The sequence below is a fragment of the Equus caballus genome, chromosome 14, assembly GCF_041296265.1.
Source record: "Equus caballus isolate H_3958 breed thoroughbred chromosome 14, TB-T2T, whole genome shotgun sequence".
NCBI lineage: Eukaryota > Metazoa > Chordata > Mammalia > Perissodactyla > Equidae > Equus > Equus caballus.
The window spans coordinates 10,607,287-10,631,520 of NC_091697.1; the positions used below are offsets into that span (position 1 = coordinate 10,607,287).

Sequence of the window (24,234 nt, forward strand, 5' to 3'; positions counted from 1 at the left end):
ATCACTAGTGTGGTAATTTTTTATTAACATTAGGAATTAAATACAAACATTTACCAAATAACATTTTTTTTTAGGAAACTGAGATTAAGCTTCTTGATGAACTCATTTAGTTTCTCCTGTGCAAAGGTGTTTTGCATAATCTCACTTAAAGTAGAAGAAGAAATGTAGAATCTATTCAGATATATTCAGCCTCTTTAGCTGGTGCAGATTTTCCCTTTGCTTAAGAGAAAGTGTAATTCAGTCTTTGATGACTTTGAGACATTAAGATATGAAAAACAATTCATCATTTAAATTTATGTATAGCATTTTCTTTAAATCTTTCTGTCTAAATTTCTACATCCTTTTAATTTTGTGTTAATTCAAACATTCATTCTTTTCATTTCTATCTTCTCCAACTTTCTCTCATTTCCTTTCAACATAAAATATGACTAGAAATGAACCTGTGTTTGTGTGCATATATTCATTTGAAATATAAATGTGTACAAATGCATACACGTGTGTACACACATACAACTTTATCTTTGAACATATTTTCAGACTCAACAAAATATGTACATATATTTCATTTATATCTTGTAACATACATCTAAAGTTATGTTTACTGTCCCAGATTATCTTCAGAAACAAGGAAGGTGAGGCTCAGGGACATTAAATTTTTAACAATTGCATAAAATACCGTTAAAGTATATTGTGTACTTCTATGAGTGATACACAAATGGAAACATACAGCATCTATTGTAATTTTTGTATGCCTTCTTTCATCAAAGTGTGCTTTTTAAATATATGCAGGATGTAGTATGTGATTATCTTCAATAAATTAGTCATAAGTAAACAATCTAGGGTGCATGGATCAAAGAGGAATCTAGAGCACTGGTAGCCGATTCACAGTGAGCAGTGGTAGGAGATATCTCTTCTATCTGGGAAAAAGAAGAGTGTCCTAGATGAATATAGACATAATAATAGTAAATTAAAGCAATTCACACTTGATACGCTTTTTTTCTTGGTAAAACAGAAGATAAAAACTGATACAGCAATAGAGTAAACTGATCATATATTGGTTCAAGTGAGAAGAGCACCATGGCCACACATCAAGGAAGAGCCTTAGAAGCATACTGGATAGACTCACAGTTGACTATAGACTCATGCGGGGACCAGCAGAGCTCAGAGGCCTACCATATAATCCCTTCATTTGCTTTTAGGATGGCATTTCATGCAACAATGTCTAGCCAATGCAATAATCAAAGCTAACAGAAGTGAGGACAATTATAATAATAATCAGCTGCTGCTTATCTTTGGCATTGGTTCTTATATTTGAAGACAGCATTCATGGTCTGTTATTTCAGACAATTATTTTAAAAAGTGTTTCATCAGGGTTCTCTCTAGGTAACCAAGAGAGGTTGAAACTACTTGCATAGTTGTATAGAAAAACTGGTGATCCTGATTCACAAAATTGGACAAGACTTAAAGGTCTCTCTTGAGTCATTCTTTGACAATAAAGGTAAATAGATTCTTGAGCATAATGGAGCTATATAGTGGGTGATAATGGTAATGATCATTCACCACCCTGTTAGTGATTATGAAAAACATTTAGAAGCAGAAGATTTTTTGTTTAGAGCAATGCAAGGAGTCATCTTATCTGTGGCACTGGAAGTTTTCTAGCAGAAACAGGAAGCTAATTGAATAAAAATGTTTTAAAAAGACAATCAACTCTTCACTCATATGTCTAAACTCCTTTACACATGGACACCAATCCTCTATGCTCTAATGAGTATATGTACAGCATGAAAAAGAAATAGTTTTTCATAGTAATAGTTTGTATGACTTTAAATTTTGCTCCATCATATATAAGGTCAACTCTAACTCTAAGGTCACATAGGTCAATCTATTTATTAAAATTTGTCTTTCAATGAAGCCTCCTCCTGCAGACATATGTTTGATGATCAGTTTTCCATAGGGACTATGGTTGGCATTGTTGACACTGTATAAGAGAGCTGAATAAGAGAGCAAATTCCTAATAAGGAGAATAAAACCCAATGATCAGGGGCCAGCCCGGAGGCTCTGCAGTTAAGTGTGAAGGCTCCACTTTGGCAGCATGGGTACACCAGTTCCGATCCCAGGTGTGGACATGGCACCACTTGGCAAGCCATGCTGTGGTAGGCATCCCACATATAAAGTAGAGGAAGATGGGCATGGATGTTAGCTCAGGGCCCGTCTTCCTCAGCAAAAAGAGGAGTATTGCCAGCAGATGTTAGCTCAGGCTAATCTTCCTCAAAAAAAAAAAAACAACCCCAATGATCAGATATTAAATACATTATATGTTAATATCTACGTTTTCAGAAGAGCCGTTAAGGTAGTAATATACAAAGGATTAATGTACGCATAAGTGAAAAACTGTGGTCTTAGATTTCCTTCTACTTTAAAATTTTATAAATGACCTTAGTTGCCAAATGTAGTTTTTTCCATAGCAGGAGTGCAACTCATGACTGTTGTTTTAGTAAAACAAACAAACAAAATTATTTGGTATGATATATGTCATTTGAGAAAAAATTGTTGTTAAAAATCCACATTGTGCTTGGCAGGCAGGTGGGGCTTCCTTGCTGGGACCGGAGCTAGAGCTGCTTGTAGGCACCCCAGGGGAACAATGAGCTCCCTCTACCCACCAGGCTCAAGGCTGCTGGGACTCTCTCCACAGCCACCCAGGACCCGATCACTCTTCCAGGGCTCAGCAGTCCTATGAATGCTCTCTCTGGCCTGGAGAGCGGCTGCCCCACTGGGTAGATCTGTTTATGGTCCCTGGTGCCAAATTGTCCCATTTGCAACAACATGAATGAATCTGGAGGGTCTGATGTTAAGCAAAATAAGCCAGACAGAGAAATACAAATACTGCATGATTTCATTCATATGTGGAAGACGACAAATACATGGATAAAGAGAACAGATTAGTGGTTACCAAAGGGGAAGACCGTTGTGGGCTGGGCGAAAGTGACAAAGGGGCACATATGCATGGTGATGGATAGAAATTAGACTACTTGGGGTGAGCACAATGAAGTTATTCAGGAAGTGATAAACAATAATGTACACCTGAAATTACACAATGTTACAAACCATTATAATCCCAATAAAATTACTTCAATAAAAAGAAAAAAAATCCATGTTGTCTTACTGGGTGAATGGATATTTCCATAAATTTATAACTTAAGGTTAGGAATAAATTTTCTGAAGTAGGAAAAGAACACGGGAAAAAATGGTAGATATCAGAGAGACCAGAAATCTTAATAAAGTGAGTTACTTAATTTGAATAGCGAAGTTGAAAAAAAAAAAAAAACTTAAGGAAACACTTAAAAGGAGTAAGTTCTACTCTCAATGTCTGATCAAAGAATGACAATTTCTGACTTGGAGGCTTTGACCTCTGCAATCATAGGCACTTCCCCAGTTGTAGGACAATTGGCCCTTTTAGAAAAGTTTTCTTAACAAAGCGTGCTTTCAGAAGAAAAGGATCACCATGCAGCAGCACAGCTGCAAAATACAGCACTCTGTCATTTAAAAAAGGTGTCAAAACAAGCAAGTTGGTCCATCTGCTTGAGTTCACAGAAAAAGTGGGGGATTTCCGAGTTTGTGCATAAGGACAGTCTCAACAGCATTCTTGTGAAACACGGAATTCAAGAGCACATGATCCAGGTAACCAGAACAAAGAGCAGTCCATGCAGCCAATTGTTCATGATGACTGTGTGTTGCAGTGGATGCAGGTGGCCATGAAGCAGTTGTAGTCAAGAGAAAGATGTCTGAAACTGCAAAAAGAATGAAAAAATACAATGCAGGCTTCATAGCTTATAATTTTTCACTGGGTCTGGATGTTCACCAACCACTTTTGGATAGTTATAGAGACGAAATAGATGTCTGCAAAGGAGAGGTTGGAGAGGAAAAAGTACATGGGTGTGTGGAGGTGGTAGTCTAGGCTGACAGCCAGGAAAACGTGCAGATTTCCAAACACAGTGATCAGGTACCTGGAGAGGAAAAATCTATAAAATGAGTGACTGAAATTCTGGTTCCTCAAAATTCAAGAAGAAATTCTGAAATTTGTGTATTATTTCTTGGTTCCATGTGTTAGACATGACTACCAGGAAAGAAAAAATACTCTGAATAATTTTCACACCAATGGGCATTACTAACGCAGTTCAAATGTTAGAATTTACATTTTATATGCAATAAATTAATATCTTTAATTTTTGCATGGAATTTTTCATTTTTATGGAACCTCCCATGCCATCTTTGATTAGTAATTCCTATCCTACCCTCAGCTTTTCCCCAAAGTGGTCACATATGCTTTTAATGAGAAATTCTGTCATGCCTTTGGGGAATATAAATTGAGGACTGATCATCTCCGATGCAAAGAGTATAGAGTTCTGAGTAACAAATATCTCTACAGTCTGTGATGGAGAAAGAACACAATACAAAAATTGCATATCATCAGATATTGACAGGTGCTATGAAAAAGAGCAAGTACAGAAAGGGTGGATTTGGGTGTTATTTTTAACTGGATGTTCAGGCACAGCTGGCAAGCAGGTAACATTTGAACAGAGACTGCAATAGGAGAGGTTGAGTGAGGTGAGGTTATCTGGCGAAGTAAGCCCTGTAGGGGAATTGGCCACTGCAAAGACCCTGAGAAAGGCATTTGTTTCAGAAAATCAAAGCTCAAAAGGTGGTAATATGTAAGGAGAATGTACTGAACAGAGAGTGATGAGAGATAGTGTCGGAGGATGTTGAGGACTGAGATGGCCTCCCCGCTACAGCTGAAACTCAAGACACAAGGAGACTTTCCTTCACATGCTGTTCCTCTCACTTGATTAATATTGTTTTCAAAGAATCTTGTGCCTAGAAATAGATCTCCACTTTATTTTCATCAGTTGATTAATATTCTTGCATTTGTATTTTGGGAGTTACATTTTGGAGTATATCAACTCAGGTATCCCCACTCTAAAGATGCTCATAATTCACAACACACACATGCGCACAAAGTGCACTATGACTTCCACAGGCCATTTTACGATCAGGCTCTTCTCACCTCCAGCAACAATAATTAGGAAAGAAATGATACAAGATAAGCTGTGAACATCAGATTATCTTTCCCCTAAATAAGTAGAAATAGGATTCAAATTCCAGTTGATAAGCCTGCCATGGACATGTACACAAGGGGCTCCATTTTAGTATGCCCATTTTGTGTGCTGTAGTTGAAGATTATATATATATAATTTCTGTTAAAGAACCTACAGAGTGAGGAAAGTAATGGACATGAGGGGAACAAAAGATCTAGTAAGCTCATGTGACCCCTGAGAGAGTGGGATGAGGAGGAAGATTCCTTGGTTCTGACAGCAATTCAACCCCAGTTATATTCCCATGGAGACAAGAATAACTAATGAAGCAGCAAAAAATAATTCACCCCAAAGAGAAGAGTAGTAATTTTTATGATGTCAAGACAACTTACAGATTGATCATCCCATTAGAAAAATTAGCAACGAAAGTAAACCCACAATTTACATCAGCAAAGATACAATGTACAATAGTGGGGGATTTTAAAGGTGAAATACTAGAAGTCTTTTCTAACTGACATTAAATGCCAAACTTTTGGAATCAGAAAACCAACTTTTGAATGTTGAATCTACGGCTGTTTGAACTTGGAGAGCCAAAGAAATCTTTCTAAATGCTAATATCTTCACTCAAGCACAGGGAAAAGCCCTATCCATTCTCTTAAGGTGGTTGGCAGAGATAATAATACACACAAAAATCTTGGCATAGTTCCTTCACCTTAGAAAACAGATATCACTAGTGATGAGATTTGGTTGATTTTTTTATTCTACTTCTATAACTTCCTTAATGCTTCCTCACCTCTCAGTTCCCAATTCTACAAACTTATTTTAGGTCCTTGTCATCTCTGCTATGTATCACAGGATGACACCCCTCTACTTGATAGTCACATTGACCTGGAAAGATATTTCTACAAAGCTGATCACGAAACTGTCGACTGACATCAGTGACACTCCTGAAAAATGTAGCCAAAATTCTGTAGCTTCAAAAATGAGGTTTGGCTCTCAGTGATGTTTCTGCCAGCTTCACCCTCTTCCTGACCTACCCTTGCCACATTGATCTTCTAAGCATTAAACTTGACTAGCAGCTTCACTTGACAGCACAGGTTTAATGCTTGCTATCTTTATACACCACTTTCCTTTGCTTAGAGTCTCACCCACTGGTCTATTTGGAATTTTTCACTCCCTCTCCATCTCCAAACCTCCATCTCATTTTTAGACTATGTAGATCATCTCCTTAGTTAACTTTTTAAAAAATATTCCCACAGAAAAAAGGCTCTTCTTCATGCACTTAATTTAGCTGTAAAGGCCATCCTTTATTAATTTTTATAAATTGCGTGTCTTTTTTTCCTGTCAGACTGTGAGAACCTTGAGGCATGTAACAATGTTACATACACATATCACTTTTCCATCCCCAACTAGACTTAGTTCAGTTGTCAGTAATCGCTCAACAAATACATATTGCATGAAGAAATGAGAGAATGTGTTCTCAGAGAAATTGCTGATGATGGGAGAAAGAACAGAAACATGGGAATGCTGATATGGAGGACAAGAGAGGAATGTTTCCCATATTCTGAGATCTGGACTGAGTTAGGTGTCAGACTATGTTTTTAAAGAACTAAATACAATAGAATAAACAAAGCACAAAAGAAAATATCAAAGTATATCAAACATATAAAAGTACGTGCCAAATTATTTCATGATTCTTTTTGTTCAGTTGAGTGTGTGTGTATGTGTGCATACGTGTTTATTTCTGTTTGTATGTGCACATATGCTGGATCATAATGTAAAAGACATGCCTTATTTGGGACACAGGGAAAAAGTTTCTTATCCACTGCAGAAAATGCAAGAATACTTTTAAAAGAACACCAGTACCTGCTAGTGAGAGAAAGACAATATGAATGAAGAGCCCAGCAGTAGAGCTGGGTCCAGAGAGAACAGGCATGCAGAGTAGGTGCTGAAGTTCCCCAGAGTCAAGGAGCTGCAACCCTATTGTTCCACTTGCTTCATCATGGCATCCACCTCTGATGGCCCCTGATCTAATAGTTATCCCTGTACCTATCTCATGTGTATCTGACCACACTTGTTTTTATATGGTGTGATAGTGGATAAGACTGTCCTTTCTCTCATTTTTTTTGTGGCATTCTTTCCTTTGTTATTGTTGGGCTTTAAGTTTTGATCTGTTTTATGACACATCCAATGAATAGACTAGTCCTGGTTCTCTTCCTAGTCCAGTAGGCAAAGGCTTCCCTAGATATACCATAGAATCCTACTCCTGGCACAGCTATTTATCCTCCTTCTTCATGTACTTAACCCTGAGATCACTACATCATATCACATTTATTTCATTGTACTAGGCCTTCTTCATTATGATGTAAAGTATACATTTGCAGGACTTCATTTATTTTATTATCTTTTGTGGTTTCATAAATGTGTGCATTTATACAGAAAAACATTTTTAAAAATGTATAATTTGTAAAATAAAAACAATGGCAGGGAAACTAAGACCAGGCTAAATCGAGTGGAGTCAAATAACAGTTAAGCAAAACTGAATTAAACTTTAAGAGTAACTTCTAAAACAAAAGCTGCAAAATACAATACTTTAATCACATCGACATGGGTCTCTAAGTTAAGATAAAGAGTCAAGGTCCTGGAAATGAAAATATAAAAGATAATTTTTGAAAAGCAGTGGAAGAAGCAATATATAAAGTTGTAATTCCTATCCATATAAACAGATAGATTTAAATATGCTTATGAACATGATAGAGGTGATTATTAGTTGTATGCAAAAGAATGTCTTTCACAAGATAGAGAAGATACAGAACTTTCTACATTTAAAAAGTAATGAAGGGTGGCACAATATGAAAGACAGATAGATTTGACAACACAAAATTTATAAATTGTCATAATTCCCCCAATTGTATCTGTACATAAAGAAATTCAATGCCAAACAGCAAAATTGGTGGAAAAAATTCCAATTTTTGTTTGAAAGTATGCAATCAAAACCAACAATAAACACAGACTCCAGTCTATAAACTGTGCAAAGAACTGACACATTCAATTTTCAACAAAATGAAAATCTGATAAACACAAAATATATATGCATCCCCAGTAGTAATAACATAATTGCAAAGTAAAACTCTTTAGCACTCTTCTTCATGTGTTAAATAATATTTTTGTGAGTACTCACAGTGAAAGAAGATTCTCTGAAATGCAAGTCTCATAAACTGCTGTTGCAAGGTAATATCGACCGCCACTGATCTAGATCTTTTTAATGAATACAAAACATATTTAAATAAACTACATCTTAAAATTTTTTTAAAGACTCTCACTTTACTGAAAATCCCTCCACACCTACCTTTTGATTTTCTTACACACTTTGCTGCAAAACTCCTCAGATATGTTCTAATTTTACTGGAACCAATTTATGCCTCACATTCTTTCTTCAGTCTCACCTAAATGGACTTCCATGCCCATCACTTAATTATCAACAATGGTTCTTGTATTGCTGAGCCCAACAGTCATTTCTCTCTTTAAATATTATATAATTTCATTATAAATTAATCATTTAATCAAGCAAACAAACATGGAAGTCTCTTGTCTCTGGGCTAGAATGTTCAGGTGACATCAGGTAAAAATTCTCATTTTCTGTTCTCTCTCAATCTTTGCAGTACCTTCTGTGCTCTCAAACTCCCCTGGGCGCAGTCTCTGAGAGGGAGAAGTCTGTGTGGAAGTCCAAATTTCTCTCTGGACAGTTGATTTTGGAGACTGAAGTCCTGTCCTCTGACAAGATAGGAAGGAGTTAAACATTGGTCTCTGAGCCATATTTAGGACTCCAAAAGAAACAGACATGCCCTGCCCAGCCCAAGGATGCATACATGAGGGACTACAGCAAAAGAGATATTTACAGCTCCCTATATCTGCTCATTAGACACTGTTTTCATTGTTACTTACACCTAGGAATACACGATTTCCCTGTGGGACACTGGTCTGGACAGAAAGGAAATTTTTCCTGCTGATTCTCTCTTCAGTAGTAATCATGTTAGAAATTAAGTGAATCCTGATTTTCTTACTCCTTCTTCATGAACTCTCCTGCCTTTCAGAGGTCCAATCTCCCAGCATCCTATCTCAACCCTGAGTTCAAGTTCCTCAGATTCTAGATTGAGGAAACAACTGCCTGGATTAGGGACTCGGATCTTCAAAGTGTGGACTTATGGTGGGCCACAACTCCTGATATTTTCAGGAAGTCATTATTTCCCTCAACTAGGGAGAGAACTGTGTTGCTTTAAAGCTCTGGGCACTATACTCCTTGGTTTCATGACATATTTGTGAAATGAATGAAGAATTCCATACTTATAAGATAAGAACTGTCTTTAGCCCCACATTATGAAAACTTTGTGAATTATGAGATGTATTTATAAAATAGTATGCTATATAATCTGAACATAACACCTTATAAACATTGTCTAATTTAATTTTTGGAAAATCCATTCTGTGAAGAAGGACTATTATGAATTCCATTCCCTGTTACAGGAATGGAGCTTGTAGGAGTTTAGTGATCTGTCCAAAATTATAAACAGAATAAGGGATAAGCATTGATTGTAATTCTGGCAGAATGCTTTTGATTTTCAAGCTCTGAGCCAATGGTTCTCAAACAGAGAGGGTTTTGCCTCTGGTGATTTATGGCAGTGTCTGAAGGGATGCTGCTAAATACCTACAATACACAGAACAGCATCCAACACAAATAATTATCTTTTCCCAAATGTTAAAGTGAGAATGTGAGAAAATCTATTCTAGGCCAGCACTTCTCCAATATACATATAAGTAACCCAGAATTCTATCTCAAATGCAGATTCTCATTCAGCAGGTCCTGGAGGGCAAAGGGATTCTGCATTCCTAGCAAGCTCCTGGGTGATGTTGATGCTGCAAGTCCCAGTCTGTGGACCAGTATTTGAGCAGCAATGCTGTGGTCTTGTGTTACAGTCAGGTGTAGATAGTTTTAAATCTTCTGAATCAAATATTGTATCCATATATAATTTTGAAAGTATATTGTATTCGATAATTCCAAAGGCTGTGATAAAGTCTGTGTTTGATTCTTTTATATAAGGATCCTTGAGTGACACCAAGTAACATATTTTTAAAAAATATATACTTCAGGTAGAATAACAGCCTCCTAAATATGTCTGCATCTTAATCCCCAGAATCTTTGAATAGGATGGTTAATGTAACAGATAGAATTAAGATTGCTAATCAGATGACCTTAACATAAGAACATTCATCATGGGGTTCATGTCAAGATTGTGGTGTAGGCAGACTCTGAACTCATCTCCATCCATGAACACAACCAAGTTACAACTGTTCTTGGAACAATTACCCCTGAGAGAGAACTGAAAACTGGATAAAAAGTACCCCTGCAACAAGATACAGTCCTGACTGAGGTGGAAGAGGCCTTCACAAGCCACAGTGTTTCACAGCTGGCCAGGAGCAATCCTAAGGTTGCAGCTTTCCCTGGAGGAGTGGGTGATGTGAGGGGAGAAGGTTACCACTATAAGCATCCTTTGGACTCAACACAACTGAGACAAGTCTCACAATAACTGGATTTTCTGGTTATTAACTACAATGGGGGAATCCCTCTAGAAAACCTGTTGGACATAAGTGGAAAGAATCCAGCTCTTAAAGGGCCCATGCACAAATTTACCCATTTCAGAAAGCAACCTAAAGTCACCAGAAAGAATGGTGCACAGTCCTTTGGCAAAAAGAGACTCACGTGATAGGCTTTGGTTGCATCTCAGTGAGAGGTGAGATCTCTCCAGGGACTGAGAAATTGATGGTAACCATTGTTGTGACCCAGTAAAGGTGTGCTGACACAGATGATAACAGAAGCCATTAGAGTAAGAACTCCAGTCAGCCCAGGATCTGCCCCACCTATTATAACACCAAGTTAATCCATCTCAGCCAGGTCAAGCAGCCCACCCTAGAGAGCAACCCCACCCAACAGCAAGCCCTTGGGCAACTTGTAAGCCTGCATATGCTGGGTGCCTGGATCCTCTGCAGGCAGGAGAGTGGGTCTTCTTCTGTGTGGCAGGGCATGTGCCAGGAGTGGGCAGAGTGTGTGGGGCATTGGGGGAGTGTGTGTGGCCTCTGCAGTCATGTGTGTGGGTCTGCATCAGGGGGTCAGGACATACATACAGGGCAGGACTGTGTTGATGGTGTGTGTGCCCCTGTGGACCTTATCAGCTGCAGATGACTTGTGCTTCTTAAACAGCTACATAGAGAATTGGCTCCACTTTCCAAAGCCTGAAACAATCAGGTGCTCCCATGCCTGGGCCAGCCCCACTAAGCTGCAATCCTGAGAGAGCTGATGACAGACTTTCAGGACAGAGGCCTACAGCAATTGAAAGCCCCTGAGCATAACAACTAGCCACACTGTGGGTCTACTCACTTAACAGAAAACGTACAGAAGGAATGTGTCTTTAGACCTTGCATCCAACTGTGCTGGGGGCTCTCCATGCCTTATAAACTGACTGGAGGGTCCATAGTAGCAACATGCAGCTGAGCATTACAACCAACCAGCCAAGGGGACAGCCTGGCCTCCCTGCGGCAAAAGAAAACATGCCAAAATAGAAGGAAGCATGTAGCCAATGGAGGTCACCACTGGAACATTTGGAACTGGTGACAAGAGAAGCACACTGCTGGGCCTCATAAGGCATCACTTATCCAAGGCTACCTCTCCAAGATCAGGATATGTAGCTGACCTACCTAATACATAGATATAAGCACAAACAAAGACGTAAAATGAGGACAGAACTCATAAGAGAACAGAACAAAATCCCATAAAAAGAACTAAATGAAACAGAAGTAAACAACTACCTGACAAAGAGTTCAAACAAAAGTCATATGGATGCTTACTGGTCTTTAGGAAAGAATGGATTGATTCAGTGAGAACTTCAAAAAAGAATTGGAAAATATGAAAAAGAACCAATCAGGAATGAAGAATACAATAATGGAAATGATAAATTGCCTAGAGGGACACATAGTAGAGTAGATGATATAGAAGAATGGATCAGCGAGCTGTATGAAAGACTAGAGGAAATCACCCAAGCTGAACAGATAAAAGAAAAAAGAATTAAAATGAACAAAAACAGTCTAAGGGACCTCTGGGACAAAAATCAAGCACACTAACATTGTATTATAGGGGTCCCAGAAGGAGAAGAGAGAGAGAAAGGAGTAGAGAATATATTTGAAGAATATAACCTAAGGAAGGAAATAGACATCCAAGTAGAGGAAGCACTGAGAGCATCAAACAAGATGAATCCAAAGAGACCCACACCAAAACACATTATAATTAAAATGTCCAAAATTAAAGATAAAGAGAGAATCCTACAAACTGCAAGAGAAATGCAACCAGTGATATACAAAGGAAAGTCCATAAGGCTGTCAACTGATGTCTCAGCCAAAACTCTACAGACTAGAAGGTAGTGGCATGATATATTTAAAGTGGTGAAAGGAAAAAAACCTACAGCGAAGAATACTCTATGCAGCAAGGTTATCATTCAGAATGGAAGGAGAGAAAAGTAGTTTCCCAGTCAAGCAAAAATTAAGGAGTTTTTCACCAAGAAACCAGTCTTACGAGAAATGTTAAAGGAACATATTAAGTGGGAAGGAGAAAACCACAAATAGCAATAAGAAAATTATCAAAAATAAAAAGGCAATAAAATCACTGGTGAAGACAATGGTAGAGTAAAAGTAGCAGATCAACCAACTATTGAAGATCTGAAGTTAAAAGACAAAACTACTAAAATTACCTACTTCCATGATAAGAAGGTAATGGATGCACATACAAAAAGAGGTTACATATGATATCAAAAACATAAATCTGGGAGGATTGTCTAATAGAGTAGAGATTTTAGCAAAAGTTCCAACTAAACAGACCATCAAATTAATATAGATTGCTATATACGTAGATTAGCATATATGGATCTCATTGCAATCACAAACCAGAAACCTATAATAAATGCAGAAAAAACTAACAGAAAGGGACCCAAACATAACACTAAAGAAACACATCAAACCACAAAGGAAGAGAATAAGTGAAGAAGGAAGGAACAGAGAAGAACTACTAAAACACCCAGACAAAAGGTAACAAAATTGCAATAAATACGTAATTATCAATAGCTACTTTAAATGTCAATGGACTAAATGCTCCTTCAAAAGACATAGCATGGCTGATTGGATAAAAAACTAGACCCACGTAAATGCTGCATATAAGAGACACATTTCAGACCTAAAGACACTCAAAAAATGAAAGTGAAGGGATGGAAAAAGATACTCCATGCAAATGACAAAGAAAAGAAAGTTAGAGTAGCAATATTTATAGCAGACAGAATAGACTTAAAACAAAAGCTTTAATAAGAGACAAAGAAGGGCACAATATAATGATGAAAGAAACAATACAAGAGGATATAACACTTGTAAATAAGTGTGCAGCCAACATAGCAGCAATTAAATATATACAGCAATTATTAACAGAAATAAAAGGAGAAACAGACAGTAACACAAGAATAGTAGGAGACTTTAACACTCCAATTTCACCAATGGATAGATAATCCAAACAGCAGATCAATAAGGAAACACTGACCTTAAATGACACATTAGATAAGATGCACTTAGTAGATGTATATTGAACATTCTATCCCAAAACTGAAGAATTTGAGTTGGCCTGGTGGAGCCGTGGTTAAGTTCACATATTCTGCTTCAGCGGCACAGGATTTGCCGGTTCGGATCCCAGATGTGGACCTATGCACTTCTTGTCAAGCTGTGCTGAAGCAGGCATCACAAATATAAAGTAGAGGAAGATGGGCATGGATGGTATCTCAGGGCCAGTCTTCCTCAGCAAAAAAGAGGAAGATTGGTGGCAGATGTTAGTTCTGGGTTATTGTTCCTAAATAAACAAGTGAAGAATACACATTCTTTTCAAATGTTCATGGGAAAGTCTCCAGGATCTATCACATATTCAGCCTCTAAACAAGTCTATACAAATTTAAGATTGAAATAATAGCAAGCATCTTTTCTGACCACAGCAGTGTGAAACTAGAAGTCAACTACAGGAAGACACTTGGAAAAGCAACAAATATGTAGAGATTAAACAAAATGATACTGAACACTGATTGGGTAGATGAAGAAATCAAAGGAGAAATCAAAAAATACTTGGAGACAAATGAAAATGAAAATACAACATGCCAAAATCTATGGGATGCAGGAAAAGTGGTTCTAAGAGGGAAGTTTAGAGAAATACAGGCTTACTTCAACAAAAAAGAAAAATCTCAAATGAACCATCTAACAGTGCACCTAAAGGAACTGGAAAAAGAAGAACAAACAAAGCCCCAAATCAGTAGAAGGAAGGATATAATAAAAATCAGAGCAAAAATAAAGAGACAAAAAACAGGAAAAATCAATGAAACCAAGAAGTAGTTCTTTGAAAAAATAAAGAAAATTGACTAACCTTTAGATAGACTAACCAAGAAAAAAAGAGAGCTTAAATAAATAAAATCAGAAATGAAAGAGGAGACAATACAATGGACACCTCAGAAATACAAAAGATCATAAGAGAGCAATATGAAAAGCTCTACACCAACAAATTGGATAATTGTGAACAAATAGGTAAATTCTTAGAATCATACAGCCTTTCATTACTGAATCAGGAAAAAATAGAGAATTTGAATAGACCAGTCACCAGTAAGGAGATCAAAACAATAATCAAAAAGTTCACCAAAAATAAAAGTGCAGGAACAGATGGCTTCCCTGGTGAATTCTACCAAACATTCAAAGAAGACTCAATACCTATCCTTCTCAAACTCTTTCAAAAAATTGCAGAGGAGAGGGAGCTTCTTAACTCCTTCCTTGAAGCCAAAATTACCCTGATACCAAAACCAGAAAAGGACAACACAAGAAAATAAAATTACAGGGCAATATCAGTGATGGACATCGATGCAAAAAGTCTCAACAAAATACTAACAAATCTAATACAACAATACATTAAAAACATCAAACACCATGATCAAGTGGGATTTATCCCAGGGATACAGGAATGGTTCAATATCCGCAAATCTATGTGATACAGCACATTAACAAAATGAAGAAAACAAGTCACTTTATCATCTCAATGGATGCATAGAAAGCATTTGACAAGACATAGCATCCATTTATGATAAAATCTCTGAAGAAAATGAATATAGAAGGAAAGAGCCTCAATATAATAAAGGCCATATATAACAAACCAATAGCTAATATCATTCTCATTAGAGAAAAACTGAAAGACATCCCTCTAAGAACAGGAACCAGACAAGGATGCCTACTTTCACCATTCTTATTTAAGATAGTATTGGAAATCTTAGCCAAAGCAATCAGGCAAGAAAAAGAAATAAAACAGAACCAAATTGTAAAGGAAGAGGTGAAACAGTCACTATTTGCAGATGACATGATTTTATGTATAGAAAACCCTAAAGAATCCACCAAAAAAACTTTTAGAAATAATGAATATGGGGAAGTTGCAGGATACTAAATCAACATAAAAAAATCAGTTGTGGGGCTGGCCCTGTGGCCGAGTGGTTAAGTTCACGTGCTCCACTGCAGGCGGCCCAGTGTTTCGTTGGTTCGAATCCTGGGTGCGGACATGGCACTGCTCATCAAACCACGCTGAGGCAGCATCCCACATGCCACAACTAGAAGGACCCACAACGAAGAATATACAACCCTGTACCGGGGGCTTTGGGGAGAAAAAGGAAAAAAATAAAAATCTTTAAAAAAAAAATCAGTTGTATTTCTATACACTAACAATGAAGTAGCAGAAAGAGAAATTAAGAATATAATCCCATTTACACTTGCAAAAAAAGACTAAAATACCTAGGAATAAACTTAACCAAAGAGGTGAAAGATATGCACTGTGAAAACTATAAAACATTGTTGAGAGGAATTGAGGAAGACAAAAGGAAGTGGAAAGATATCCCATGCTCTTAGATTAGAAGAATTAACATAATTAAAATGTCCGTAAATCCTAAAGCAATCTACAGATGCAGTGCAATCCTTATCAAAGTTCCAACAACATTTTTCATAGAAATAGAATAAAGAACACTAAAATTTGTATGGAACAACAAAAGACCCCAAGTAGCCAACAGAATCCTGAGGAAAAAGAACAAAGCTGGAGGTAGCACACTCCCTAATTGCAAAAGATGTTACAGAGCCATAGTAACCAAAACAGCACGGTACTGTCACAAAAAGACAGAGACTCACATCAATGGAACAGAATTGAGATCCTGGATATAAGCCCACAGATCCATGAACAGATAATTTTCAACAAGGGATCCAAGAACATACAATGGACAAAGGAAAGTCTCTTCAGTAAATGGCGTTGGGAAAACTGGACAGCCACATGCAAAAGAATGAAAGTAGACCATGATCTTACACCATACACAAAAATCAACTTAAAGTGGATTAAAGAATTGATTGTAAGACCTGAAACCATGAAGTTTCTTGAAGAAAACACAGGAAGTACACTCTTAGATACTTGTTTTAGCAGTTATTTTCAAGTACCATGTCTGACCAGGCAAGGGAAACGATAGAAAAAAGAAACAAATAGCACTACATTAAACTAAAATCTTCTGTACAGCAAAGAAAATTATCAACAAAATGAAAAGAAAACCTAACAATTGGGAGAAGATATTGGCAAACCATATATCTGATTAGGGGTTAACATCCAAAATATACAAAGAACTCATACATCTCAGCAGCTCAAAAACTCACAACCCAGTTAAAAAATGGGCAAAAGATCTCAACAGAAATTTCCCCAAAGAAGATATACAAATGGCAAACAGACGTATGAAAAGATGGTCAACATCATTAACTATCAGAGAAATGCAAATTAAATGTATGATGAGATACCACCTCACTCCCATCAGAATGGCTGTAATTAGCAAGATGGGAAACAACAAGTGTTGAAGAGGATGTGGAGAGCAGGCAACCCGCATGCACTGCTGGTGCGAGTACAAACTGGTGCAGCCACAATGGAAAACAGTGTGGAGATCCCTCAAAAAATTAGGAATAGAACCACCATACGATTCAGCTACTCCACTGCTGAGTGTTTATCCAAAGAACATGATAACATGAAGGCATAAAGATACAGGCACCTTTATGTTCATTTCAGCATTATTCACAATATCCAAGGATCAGAAGCAACCCAAGTGCCAATCAATGGACAAATGGATAAAGAAGGTATGGTATATATACACAATGGAATACTACTCAGCCATAAGAAATGATGAAATCCAGCCACTTGTGACCATATGGATGAACCACAAAGGTATTCTGCTAAGTGAAATAAGTCAGAGGGAGAAAGTCAGATACCATATGATCTCACTCATAAGTAGAAGTTAAAAACAACAACAAACAATCACATAGAGACAGAGATTGGATTGGTGGTTACCAGAGGGGAAGAGAGGAGGCAGGACAGTGAAAGGGGTGATCAGACAGGTGTGTGTACTGATGGATTGTAATTAGTCTTTGGGTGATGAATGTGATATAAACTACAAGGAAATTCAAGTATCATGATGTACACCCTAAATTTATATAATGTTATAAGTCAATGTTACTGCACTAAGAAAATAAAATAATATTTTGAAAATAAGGGATCCCAAATAAGGGATTGAAATTCTGTCAGGATACTTGCAGTTCTCAAATATGGGACAACAGTTCTCAGCAAGAGGTAATTTTGCCCCTGGGGATATTTGGCAATGTCTGAACAAATCCATGTCTTGTAATCCACAGGACAGCACCCTGCACAAATACTTATCCAGCCCCAAAGGTGAACAGTGAGAAGGTGAGAAATCCTTCTCTATCCAGCAGTTCTCTCATGTCATTGTGCATACACATCACTAAGGTTTGTACTTCAAATGTAATTTCTGACTCATCAGGTCTCCACTGGGCTCAAGGACTGCATTTTCTAGCAAGCTTCCAGGTGTTCTTGATGCTGCAGGTCCTGGTCTGTGGACTCCACTTTAAGTAGCAAGACTGTGGTTCTGTGTTAGAGTCAGGTGTAGGTAGATTTAGGTTTTATCCGTCAAGAATCTCTTTTGCATGAAATTTTGAGAGTTAATTTCTCACTCACTCTAGAGGGTTTGAGAAATTCTATATTCATTTTTTTTTTAAATATAAGGTCTCATGAATGACATAAAATAAGATGCCCTTGAAAAAACTTGTAGTAGGCAGGATTAAGACCTCCAAAGGATGTCCACATCCAAATCTGAAGAGTTTTGGATATCAATGTTTTTCTGTAGAATTCTGTCAGGAAAAATAATAAATAATTGAATTCATACTGCTTCATAGATTGTAAATTTAATTTTAATAGCAAATCAGGCTTTCCAACCCATGACTATTTGATCCTTGCATCAAAGGTTGAAGGTCAGTATAGTATAGAAGAAGGATCAGAAGACTAGATGATAAAATTGGGATCCAAGTTTGGTAGCTGCAATAAATACATGGACTTGAACAGTGAGTACAATCTCACTTCTGATGTGAAGAGACTCAGACTTACTCCAAATATTTCAGATGAAGAAAATAAAGCTAAGGGTTCTGCTTCAATAATACCTCTATGTGTATGCATCTATTCTTGGGTAGACATAGAAATATATGAGGAGGATACGCAATTGAAAGAGAGGTTGTGCACGATATCCAGGAACCCACACTCTAGCTGTAGAGAAAGCCATGTAAATATATAAACTGATAATTACATCACACTGTGACCCAAGCAATAACTAAACAAAGGATGATTCACAGAAATTGTGACTTTCAAAGAACAATAACTTTTGTCTGGAATAGTTAGAAAGGTTTCATGGAAGGGTTCATAACTTAGAAGTGCTTTGTGGATGAATGAGATACGTGGTAAGTTAAGGGTATCCAGATTGACGAGACATTGCATAAATATGCAGATATACAAAATAGCATAAATATAGATGGATAGATGTATAGAAGATAGATATAAATAAATATAGATGCAGACACTTATAGAGACTGAAATTTGTACTTAAAGTATGAGGTGGATAAGTGTAGCAGAGAAAACCTGGGAGGAAATTTTAGGAACTTGGATATGTACCTATAAGTGACTATGAATCATTCATATTTACAATCCTACAACTGACTTGCTCATTATAGTTTTCACTTATTTATTTTAATTTAGTTTATTCTGAATGTATTTTGTTGGAATAGTTTATATATTCCCATGGTTCACTTCTTTCCCCTCAGCCAGTGAAAAGTACCGAATATACACTTCCAGAGATATTTTATGCATATTCAACAAAATGTCTGAATATCAGTTAAGTTCATTTGAAAACAGTTATTTTAGTGGCAGTGTGGCAGACAGATAGAAGATGGTGAATCTATAGGTGTAAAGACCAATCTGGAGGCTATTGAACAGTAAGTGTGAAATAATAAAAATGTAACCTAAAGAAATGTCAATGATGATAGATGTTACCAAGCAAGGGCTTGCCACCTGATGCACACAGAATCTGAAACTGTGGTATATCAGTCTTTGAAAGAGGAAAGGCTTTGTTGTGCAATTAATTGGTAAGAAGACAAGAGGCCAGGCTCTCAAATCTGTCTCACCTGTCCAAGGTATGGAGTAAGGTTTAAGGGATCAGGGAGGACTGGCTGGTATGCAGAAATGCTGGCAGGATACGTTTCCACTGGAAGATCAAAATTTCCTCTTCTGTGCATGATGCTGGCTGGCTTCCTCTCTTGCCCCTGAAAAATAGCTTTACCACCCTCTGTGGAGATAGGGTCAGTTACAGGAGGTTACTAGGAAAAGAACAGTAAACCAGGGTAAAGTTGTTATGCAGCTAAAGCTATCTCCACTAATAAAAGTTTCTAGAGATTTAGAGTCATCCTTCTCTTCTTGGCACAGAGCGGGAGGCACCCTTACAAGTGGTGATTTCTCTTATAAATTTCCCTTACAAAAGGGTAACTTCTACTAGGTTTTCAGAGCTTTCCCTGCACCTGCTATTTTTTACTAACCATCAGCCCAAAATAGCCCTTATGTCAAAGAGGCATATTTTGGGGTGGCAAATTCTTTTCCTGGTCCTGTCATTATATAGAAAGGAGAGAATCAAAAGTTTTGTGGAAATGTGGTATTTTAATTGAAATCAAATATGTTATCATGCTGTGAGTACACTATATTATTTATCAGGTATCCAGGATGTTTGCAATAACTTTAGAAACGCTAGTATACTGGTTCTAGCCAGACATAGCTTCCTTGTGAGACAATGAGAAACCCAATTCTTACCTGTAGTCCTATGATTGGTATACATGAGCAGATGCCTTGTCCCTATTACCCTTGGAAGGAACATAATAAAGTAGCTGAGGGTCATGAGCAGGATCATCCCGCTCCTTCAGTGCGGTTAGGTAAGCAGGAGCAGTAATGATTAACAGAGCCCAGGGACATGGTAGATACTTAAGAAATATTTTTGAAAGACAAATACTGCATGGTTCACTTATTTTTGGAATCCAAAACAGTCAAATTCACAGAAGGAGAAAGTAGAATTGTGGTTGCCAGGGACTGAGGAGGGGGAAATGGAGAGATGTTGGTCAAGGGGTACAAAGTTTCAGTTACACAGCTGACTGCATTCTGAATATCTAATATACAGAAATGTGACTATATTTAATAATGCTGTGTCACATACTTGAAATTTGCTAAGAGGTTAGAACTTGTGTTCTCACCAGAAAAAAATAGAAAGGTCATTTGAAGTGATGATAGGTTAATTAGCTTGACTGTGGTGGTTGTTTCTCAAGGCATATGTATATCAGAACACCAGGTGGTACTCCTTAAATATATTTATTTGTCAATTATACCTCATAAAGATAGAAAAAACTTAAAAAGAATAAAACAATGTACTAAAAAGAGAGCGATGTGTTTTGAGTAAATAAAAAAGATAACTTCTGCTATGACTTTTTATTATACAGAAATTTGAATTTGAGGAGACTATGAGACTGATCATGGTGCATGAGGAGAAGACATTTAAACTTTCAGTTAATTTTTATATAAAATGTTTCTAAAGCTGCTGTTGTTTTTATTCAGATTTTCAAGAAACCAGAATTACATCAGAAAACAATAATTTTAATTGCTTGATTTAAGTCCTCTGCAAAATAAGGCAAGCACTGATCTCTAGGGTCCTAGGGGTACAAGGAGTGGAAGTAGATATGAATCTTAGCATCTCCCCTAGACTAGCTCTCCAGAGGCAAGAGAGGGGCTGCCTTTTCCACTAGCAGGTTTGTAGCTCTGAGAAATATGGATGTTCTTTTTTCATTTAAGGTATATAGAAGATGCCTTAGGTTCAGTCAGTTCTTCATGGGAAAAATCATTAGGGGAAATTTTGAGCCGCTGTAAACATTAAGTCTCTGGAATAAGAAGGGCCCTCTTGCTACAGAGCTTTGTACAGACGGTCTGGCTTAGCTGAGCTCCTACACAGCAGTGTCTGTACAACTTTTTCCCGGGAGTGGGAGAATGGAAGGACCTTGAGAGCTTTCAAGTGTATGTCTGTGATCTTCTGTGACATTCTTTTGGAAGAGTTGTACAAGGGAGAATAGGCAAATGTTAAATACAATTGAACTGAAAGATATAAATTGAAGCTTCTGGGAAATGTAATAAACAGAACCTACTGTAAATAACATTGTAAAGTGTGGTAAAAAATTATATTGGCTCACAAGAGAAAAAAATGGAAGAAATAGTTAGAAAGAAGATTTTAAATATCATACTTCCCAGACTTAAAGACACAATTATACAATAATACAAATTGTATACAAAGTTTCAATAATACAAATTGTTTAATCCATATAGTAACATCATTTGGGAAATAAGAAACAATCATATTTAATTTGCAAATTAGTTTTCAGTTGAATTCAAACAGAAGACAGGTGAAAATTTGCCAGATAAGGCAATAGTTCTTAACTACGGATGATCATATATCCCTCTCCTCTCCCAAAGGGACATTTGACAATGTCTGGAGACATTTTAGATTGTTACAATGGAGGGAACAGTGGTTTGGGTGATATTGTCATCGAGTTAGAGGCCAGAGATGCTGCTACACATGGTGTAATGCATAGGGTAGGCAGTTCAATAGACATTCTTTATTAAAAAAACATAAATCACTATTTACTTTGATATCTTAAGTAGTTAGTCACAAAGAGGAATGACAGTTAAAGTGCTAAACTGATATTTCAAGTACAGATATAATTAAGTAAACAGACTATTTCTTCATATCACAATATATGCACATATTTTTATAGAAATTAGTTCCAATTATAGAAGTTATTTCAAGTGTTTGCTTTTCGTTAGTAACTGTAGGAATGAAAAAAATTTTTTCATTTTGCTAGACCTTTCTTTGCAGAATTCATGAAATCAATAAGATCAGAATGCCTTACATGAGGATTTGATTACATGTTACCATTTAACTTATTTTTTGTTTTTTAAAGATTGGCACCTGAGCTAACATCTGTTGCCAATCTTCTTTTTTTTTTTTTAATTCTTCTTCTCCCAAAGGGCCCCCAGTACACAGTTGTATACTCAAGTTCTATGTCCTTCTGGTTGTGCTATGTGGGATGCCACCTCAGCATGACCTGATGAGCAGTGCTAGATCTGCACCCAGGATCTGAACTGGCAAAACTCTGGGCCACCAAAGTGGAGAGCGCGAACTTAATCACTTGGGCACAGGGTGGTCCCACTATTTAAATTCTTGAGTTCATAATTACATTCTTAAGTCTTAGAATTATATTTCAGAACATGAATAGAGTTGTTTTATAATTTTTGAAAAAGTAAAATTAACTAGGAATTCTTTTCTGAATCATTAGGTATTCCTGTCTCGGATACTTAACACCTATCAGGATTATAACACATCTATTCTGTCTCACCTTATATTCTACACAGAGGAAAGTTAAGCATGCTTCACGTGCCAATTGTTCTCCATAATATATTATTTCTAAGACTGATTTTCAGATCCTACCATCAGGAAAAATATTTGCAACAGAGAAATATAACTGCTGGGGTCATATTCTCCCTCTTGGGCTTCTCATATTTCCCAGAACTGCTAACCCCCCTCTTTGTGATGTTTCTGGTCATTTACAGCTTCAGTGTGGTAGGAAATCTTCAAATGATGGTGATTATCAAAACTAACCCTAAACTACACATCCCCAAGTACTTTTTTCTAAGCTATTTCTCATTTGTGGATTTCCGCTATTCCTCCATCATTACACCCAAGATGCTGGTGAACCTACTTGCAGAAGACAGAACCATTTTGTTTTCAGGATATATGGGGCAATTGTTTTTCTTTTGCACCTTTGTGATGACTGAATTAATTCCATTTACTGTGATGGCCTATGACCACTTTGTGGCCATTTGAACCCTCTGTGCCATGTCACAGAAACTCTGTGCTGTGCTAGTACTTGTAGCATATGCATGGGTCATAGCATGTTCTTTGCTACTCATGTGTTCTGCTAAGTTATCTTTTCAAGGTGTCAATATAATCAATCACTTCTGTGAGCTGTCCTCCTTGTTTTTCCTTTCTTGCTCAGATTCTTATCTCAGCCAATTATGTCTTTATTGTTGCCACCTTTAATGAGGTGAGTACATTGCTCATCATTCTCATGTCTTATGTGTTCATTGTCGTGACCCTGAAGATGCATTCAGTTGATAGATGCTGCAAAGTCTTTTCCACCTGTGCTTCACACCTGACCACCATCGCCATCTTCCATGTTGCCATTCTCTTCCTCCGTTATGTACCAACTCCAATAACTCCTGGTACACAGTCAAAATGGACTCTGTGTTTTACACAAAGTAGCGATCCTCATGTTGAATCCTCTGATTTAGAGTCTGAGAAATAAAAAAGTCAAGGAGACCATCAGCAACATAATGAAAACATTTTTTTCGTATCAAATGCATATACTGGTAAATATTTACTTCAGTTTTTGCAGAACATCTTTCTGATTTTGTAATGAACTTTGTATCAAGAGTTGACTTTCAAAAACCGCTTTAGATTTTCAAAAAGAAAGAACATTTACAATGAAAAGACAATGAATTTTAGGTTAAAGAGACCAAATCTGATGGTATAAACCAGAG

General features: G+C 37.1%; 1 long non-coding RNA gene across 1 annotated transcript; it reads right to left on the reverse strand.

Annotated features, from left to right (window-relative positions):
- Positions 1 to 7,085: 7,085 nt before the first annotated feature.
- Positions 7,086 to 20,536, reverse strand: LOC138917529 (uncharacterized). Its single transcript, XR_011425729.1, has 3 exons — positions 20,410 to 20,536; positions 19,734 to 19,894; positions 7,086 to 8,864 (listed from the first exon to the last, which is right to left on the reverse strand). It is a non-coding gene; the product is annotated as an uncharacterized lncRNA (long non-coding RNA).
- Positions 20,537 to 24,234: the final 3,698 nt, after the last annotated feature.